The sequence below is a fragment of the Arachis stenosperma genome, chromosome 7 (genome assembly GCF_014773155.1).
Source record: "Arachis stenosperma cultivar V10309 chromosome 7, arast.V10309.gnm1.PFL2, whole genome shotgun sequence".
Lineage (NCBI taxonomy): Eukaryota > Viridiplantae > Streptophyta > Magnoliopsida > Fabales > Fabaceae > Arachis > Arachis stenosperma.
This window is the reverse complement of record NC_080383.1, coordinates 87116087-87124382: the sequence shown is the minus strand read 5'-3', so window position 1 is coordinate 87124382 and position 8296 is coordinate 87116087.

Here is an 8296-nt window from a genome sequence, read left to right as displayed (position 1 = left end):
ATAACCCATATTATTAATTAAAGTAGTACTAGTACATTTTTCAAACTTTTCTCTTCAAAGCATTAGAGTCTCAGAGCGCGTCAGCGCACACTTTTCTCTCTTTTAGTAGCTCTCATTATTAATTTGTGTAGACGTTTAGTCTTTCCATTCCAATTTTCTTTTCATACCAAAATTGACATATATGAAAAAAAACCATTAAAAATTTAAAGTGGACAACAAAATATTAACCATTAGATACACAACAAAAATTTAAAGAGGTATATCTCAATTTTTTTTAAGTTAATAACAATGTTAAGTATTATTTACATTATTTATTTAAAATAATTAATTTATTTTTTTTTATAATGGACAATATTCAAAGGTTGAAATGAGAGAAAATTTATTTTTTAAAATAATTAATTTATTTTTGGGTGAGACTTAGAACAAAAAATAATAAGGTAAATTAATAACTTTATTTTTGGTTATTATACATATGTGTTTCTAAAATTATTTGTTATTGCTCAATAGATTTAATATTTTTTTAAAAAATAACATATATGCAACATATATGCAATTATTTTTGTTTTTTTATTTGCTAGATAGTTTATGTTAAGTTAAAAATGTCAAAAATGAAAACAATTCACTCATTTTTTAAGAGAAAAGAGAGAATATATGATGAACAAAATTCAGCTTCAGATTCTTTAAGTAATGTTCAAAATATTATTGAACAACCTGTGACACAACTTGTTGAGCAAGATATTCAACCACCTGCTTCCAAAATAACAAGAAATCAAGTTAATATTGATACATTAATGCGTGATGCCGGAAAGCGTTCACAAAATTTTAATTATTCTATCAATCAACAAGATGAAATCTATTAGAGCATATATAAAGTTTAGACCATATCAATTTATTATGGATGAGTACCCTCTTTCTGGTCTTGAAAGTCATCCTCATCATTTCAAAACTCACTGGTTTAAGAGATTTTCTTGGCTAGAATATTTGCCAGAAGTGAAGGTTGCATTTTGTCTTTTATGTTATTTATTTTCTAGAAAATCAAGTCCATTCACATCAGGAGGATTTCGCAATTGAAAAAAAGTAAATAATGAAAAGGATTGTGCATTTTTATCTCATGTGGGTAAATCTCTTAATTCTCCTTATAATATTGCTTTAAGTCTTGTAAATATTTGCTTAACCAATTATATCACATTGACAAAGTATTGGCTAAGCAAAGCTCACAACAAGTTTTAAGTAATAGATTGCGTCTTAAAGCCTTTATTGATATTGTCAGATGGTTAACGTTTTAAGCTTGTGCTTTTAGAGGACATGACGAGAGTCATGAGTCTCAGAATCGAAGAAATTTTCTTGAAATGTTAAAATTATTAGTTTCTTACAATAAAAAAGTGGATGCAGTTATCTTGGAAAATGCTCCTCAAAATACAATATACACATCACCTTCTATTCATCAAAAGAAAATTTTACATGTTTTTGTTAGAAAGGTGCAAAATGAAATTCGCAATGAAATTGGTAATGCAAAATTTTGTTTGATTATTGATGAAGGTAGAGATGAATCTAAAAGAGAACAAATGGCACTTGTTATTAGATTTGGTGATAAGCATGGATTTGTCAAAGAAAGGCTAATAGATGTTGTTCATGTCAAAGATACTACTTCTGCTACTCTTAAACAAGAGGTTTGTTCTGCATTATCTCATCACAATTTCAACATTCAAAATGTTCAAGGTCAAGGTGTATGACGGGGCTAGTAATATGCGTGGAGAGTGAAAGTTATTCAAGAGTGTCCTTATGCATATTGTATTCATTGCTTTGCTCATTAATTACAACTAGCTCTTGTTGCTGTGGCTAAAGAAGTTGTTAATGTTCATGTTTTTTTTTCAAAGTTTGAGTAATATTATCAATGTTGTGTGTTCTTGTAAATGCAATGATGAATTACGATCTGCTTATACAACTGAAATTTTCCATGTAGTTGCAACTAATCAAATTAAAATAGAAAGGGGAGCTAATCAAACTGCACATTGAAAAGATCAGGAGATACTAAGTGGAGCTCTCACTTCAACTCAATTTGTAGCCTTTTACGTATGTTTGGAGTAACAACTTCAGTTCTAGAAGATTTGGCTACTAATGGATCTACATGTTCTCAACGTGATGATGCTACTTTTACTCTTAAATCTTTATTATCATTTGATTTTATTTTCATTTTGCACCTGATGAAAGAAATCATGGGAATCACTGATAAACTTTGTCAAGCATTGCAATAAAAATCTTAAGACATTTTGAATGGTATGCATCTGGTTTTTAGTACAAAGTCATTGATTCAACAGTAAAGAGATGGTAGTTGGGAAGCACTTTTGGAGAAAGTTATTTTTTTTTTGCAGTGATCATGCTATTCAGATACTTGATATGAGTGCTTATTTTAGTGACATAATTCGGTCTCATTGTAAAAAGGATATTGTCACTATTGAACACCACTACTGTGTTGACATTTTTACTAGCGTGATAGATTTTCAATTGAAAGAGCTAAATAGTAGATTTAGTGAGCAAGCAACCAAGCTCCTCATATTGAGTACATCTTTGGATTCTAAAGGTGCTTTCAAGTTATTCAGTGTTTGCAACATATGCCTTCTTGCAAAAAATTTTTATTCTTTAGATTTGAGCAAGAGAAGATTCAATTGGATTATGAGTTACAACATTATGAACTTGATGTAACACCCTACCACACTGAACTTTACGCTTAAGTCGTAAAATAGAGGTGGTATGGTATTACGACCTCAAAAATAAAATGTGTACATATAATAGCAAAAGAATTATAATATACTAGGAGTCTTGAAGAATGGGAGAAATAAAATTCGCAAAATAAAAGCGCATCACTCCATAAACGAGTTAACTTGCGTGCTAAGAAAGCTATAACCATCAAACATAAGAGTATAAAAGTAGGAACAGAGTGCCAAAGATATAAAATAACAAGCTCCTAACACAGCCCGCGAAGCTAAGGCTGGCCGGAGAATATTTACACATATATACATACATAACCAAAATCCAAAAGTATATAAACAAAACACTGCCTCTCCATAAGCCTCTAAGAGGACAAAAAAGAATAAGTTATGCGGGGAGAAAGAGCTAAGTACATATATATATATATATACATTACTGTACAACAAAGTAACCAGTAACCACTTCGCCTCAGGTATTCAGACGTCTAGTGAGATGCCTCTCGACCTGCATCTGAAAAACAACAACATAGTATGGAATGAGAACTGGAGGTTCTGAGTATGGTAAAGGTGCTACACACATAAGATATAAGGTCCTGGGAATGCCAAAGGCAATCCTAGAACGCCGACACTCAGATTATAGAGCTTAAACTATTAAATAGAAGCCATAAAAGGTGATTTTCTAAGAGTATCCAACCTAATTTAACTTAACCTTAAATCTAAATTTCATACTGTCATTCCTCCATACCTCCAACTCTATTATATATTTCACAGACAAATAAACAGATAAAACCAAGCACAAGAAGGTTACAAATAATGCAGGTAACAAACATACATTTAACATGGCAAGTACATTTAAGCACACCCAGTTAAAGCACAAGCAAGTAATTCAAGTAATATGCACATGATGCATGCCTGTCCTACGGCTGACGAGGCTCTTCTGTCGATTATCCAGCCAACCCGACAAGTCCAAAAACCTTAGACTATCCCCCTACGTGCATCCCTAAGAGTCTATGCATAGCTTTTTCTCAAATATTCAATATTGCTCAATGAGGGTTACATTCCCGGGAATTTATAGTCCCCGGTCACACTTACGCCGTAGGGTCAACAGAATATCGAGCTTTCAACCTGGTACACGTGGTACCAAGCCACTGCACTTCATCCAGAAAATCTCGTATCTCATATCATTAAATTATTCAAGACCAATTTCATATATAATCTTCCATTAAAATACCCAGTCAACTATCATATATGACTTGTCCTTAACATCTCAAAATCAATTGATCACTGTTCAACTTTACTTCACCTTCAAGTTATCCTCATTTTCTAACTTCATCTGATTATTAGGTTTAACACTATTATTTGTGACCAATAGAATGAAAATAGAGGTTTAGTAGTTTGAAATAGGTTTTAAAAACCTTAAGAATCATGTTTGCTGGAACAGGTACCACGCGTACACGTGGCTCACGCGTACGTGTGGTATTGTAAAAACACAGCTCGTGCGCGCGTCCCTCGTCATGCGTACGCATAGGTGAAATCTTCATGTCACGCGTACGCGTGGGTCACGCGTACACGTGGACATGCTTGTTTACCCCTTACGCACACACACGGACTTGTCGCTTACGCATCGTCGAAAATCCACTCCACGCGTACGCATGGGCGTACTATTTAAAAAAATAAACCTGATGCAGAAGCTAGCTTGCAGTAGCAGGAAAATCAAAACTGCCAAAACAGAACAAATTGCAAGCATAACTTTCAAATTCTTTAACTTCTTCGATTTACAATATTTTTCACCTGTTCTTCGAGTGGCAGAAACATCACGAACCCAATTTTTATTTTAAAATAAGTTGGAAACAAATTAAGGGTTCGAAATCCAAGTTATACCTTGCCGAAGTTCGGCCAAAAACTAACTTTTTAGAAAAATTTGTAAAACCTCTTTCCTCATTCCAACAATTCTCATGCTCCCAATACATTCACCTGCACATAATGACATCAACAAGTCCTATTTCCTCAACACCATATTCACCTTAAACATCATACTTTACACCCACAATCATCACATATACACAAGCCAAAACCACCAACAACAATTGCATATATACAAGCTAAGTCTCACAATCAAACCATAGTTTATGAATTACACATTTGTGTCCTCAACTCATTGATTGACATTTCATTAATCCTTTAACTAATCAATACCACATCAAACCATATATAATAACAAAATACTAAACCACAACATTCACATACATTCCAAATTATTCTATGGTCATCTAGCCTAAGTTTTCACAAAACCTTACATATTAAATGCAAGAAACCTAAACCATACCTTGGCCGATTTCCACGTAACGACCAAAGCAATTTATTCAAAACCAAGGCAGCCCCTCAAAATTCAACTAATCAGCTTCCTCCAAGTTCCAGTATTCACAATTTTAAACTCCAATTATTTATTCAGAACTTAATACACATTGATAACACATATATATCCAATTTAATATTCAAAGCTCAAATTCAATGAAATTAAAATAGAATTATCATATCCTCACCTTACCCAAGCTTCACATAAGCAAGAGTGAACATTTTTCTCAAGCTAATTGGATCCTAAAACATCAGAAATCAAAGAAATTCAACTTCCTACTCAATAGTTTAAGAATTGGGGGAAAAGAAGGCTGAGGATGAAATAACAAGTTACTTATGAAATTGTTCCAGTAGAAACGTAGAGCTCGACGCGGTGAACGCGTGGCCGCAAACGGTGCAGCGATCGAAGCTCAGACGAAGAAGTTACGGGGATCGAAAAGTTGTCGTAAGGGTTTCGGGAGCGTTTGTTCTCCCTGGAGATTTCACGCTGTTCATAGGTGAAAATGAGGAAGAAAGGGCTTTCGGGTTCGGTTCAACCGGTTCGGCCCGTTCGGTCCAATTTTGGACCGATTTCTTCGAAATTAGTGTCAAAATTCTCGTTTCGATAAGCTTTATCCTAATTTGATATAATATTCGCATTTCTAATCTTTCTTATTAAAAACTAATTTATTGACTAATTATCTACTAATTTATCGGGGTTTACATCCTACTCACCTAACAAAGAATTTTGCCCTCAAAATTCAAATTTAATTACCTGAAAAGAGATGTGGGTAATCCTTCCGCATATCTGATTCGAGTTCCCAAGTATGTTCCTCGATACCAGCTTGACTTCAAGCTACTTTTACCAACGATACTTCCTTTCTACGTAATCGTTTAACGTTGGTGTCATCAATTCTTACCGGAATTATTGGAAGTGTTAGATATTATCTTACTTGGATTGATTTCGGTTCTAGAACATGACTTGCGTCAGGAGTATACTTCCGAAGCTGTGACACATGAAACACGTCGTGCAGATTTGAAAGATATGGCGGTAAGGCAATTTTATAAGCTACCGGCCCAATTCTCTCTAGGATCTCAAATGGTCCAATACAACAGGGATTCAGTTTCTTAGTCTTAATAGCTCTTCCCACTCCACTAGTTGGTGTAACTTTCAGAAAAACATGCTCCCCTTCTTCAAATTCCAAAGACTTCCGCCTTTGATCAGCATAACTCTTTTGACAGCTCTGGGCTATAAGCATCCGGTTACGAATCTTCTTTATCTGTTCAGTGATTTTAGCTATCATCTCAGGCCCTAACAAACTTCTTTCTTCAGTTTCATACCAACATAGTGGAGATTAACATTTTTTCCATACAGAGCCTCATATGGAGCCATTCCGATGCTTGCATGATAGCTATTATTATAAGCGAATTCCACCAATGGCATATACCGATCCCAGCTCGCCGGCTGGTCCAAAACACAAGTCCTTAGTATATCCTCCAAGGTCTGAATAGTTCTCTTTGACTGACCATCTGTCTAAGGGTGATACGTAGTACTTAAACTTAACTAAGTCCCAAATGCACACTGAAAGGCTCCCCAGAACCTTGATATAAAACAAGGGTCTCTGTCAGATATAATGGTAGAAGGTACGCCATGCAACCTGACAATCTCTTTGATATACATTCGAGCCAACTCTTCCATTGTACAACTTATTCGAATGGGAAGAAAGTAAGCTGATTTTGTCAGTCGATCCACAATCACCCAAATAGCGTCACAACCAGATCGGGTTCTTGGCAAACCTATCACAAAATCCATTACGATACTCTCCCATTTCCATTGTGGAATTTCTAAAGGCTGACGGGTTCCTGATGGTCTCTGATGCTCAATCTTAACCTTCTGACACGTTAAACATTTAGATACGTGCAATGCCGCATCATTCTTCATCTCTGGCCACCAGAACATTGCTTTCAGATATTGATACAATTTGGTACTCCCTGGATGAATTGAGAACCCACTCTTATGAGCTTTCTTCAAGATACTTTGTCGCAGGTCTCCAACATCAGGCACAATAATCCGGTTCTTGAACCTCCACAAACTATCCTGACCTTCTGACACTCTCCATTGTTTTCCCTGTTCAACTGCTGGTAATACCTTACGTAACGCTTTACTATCTTGATGAGCCTTCAGAAGTTCTAATTTAAAATCACTTGAAATCTGCATATAAAAACTTCCAACTCAAGGCATCCGCCACAATGTTCACTTTTCCTGGATGATAATTCAATTTGAAATCATAATCTTTTAGAAGCTCCATCCACCTCCACTGACGCATATTCAACTCTTTCTGCTAAAAAGAATACTTCAAACTCTTATGGTCTGAGAAAACATGAAACTTAACGCCATAAAGATAATGCCTCCAGATCTTTAAAACAAACACAACCGCAGTAAGTTCTAAATCGTGAGTCGGATAGTTCATCTCATGCGGCCTTAACTGTCGTGAGGCGTATGCTACAACATTCTAGTGCTGCATCAGAACGCACCCTAAACCCTTTAATGATGCATCACAGTACACTTCAAACGGTTCACTTGGCTCAGGCAACACCAACACAAGTGCAGTAGTCAACTTAGTTAAAGGTAAGACGAGCTGTGAAAATACCTTAATGAATCTCTGATAATACTCCGCCAAACCTAAGAAACTCATGATCTATATTACTGAAGTTGGTCGCTCCCAATTCATTACTGCTTCCACCTTAGCAGGATCCACAACTATTCCCTGCTTACTCACCACGTGACCAAGAAACTTCACCTCACTCTTCCAAAACTCGCGTTTAGATAACTTAGCATATAGCTTCCTGTCCCATAGAATTTGCAGCACAATTCGCAAGTGATCAGCATGCTCCTCTTCAGTCTTAGAGTAAACAAGAATATCATCAATGAAGAAAAAGAAAGAATTTTCAATGTTTAAGAAAAAGAAAGAATTTTCAGTGGGATGAGAACTGTGAAGTCACTTTCACAAATTTAAAAGAAATCCTTTCAAAACCACCTATTTTGCAAAAACCCATAATTGGTGAACAGCTTTATTTATATTTATCTATTACTGACTGGGCAATCAGTTCTGTTCTTATTAAAGAAAAGGACAAAGTCTAACAACCAGTTTACTTCAGCAGTAAATCACTTCAACATGCCGAGCTCCGATACCCAAGGTTGGAAAAACTCACATTTGCATTAGTCTTCTTTGCAAGACGACTACAACCTTATT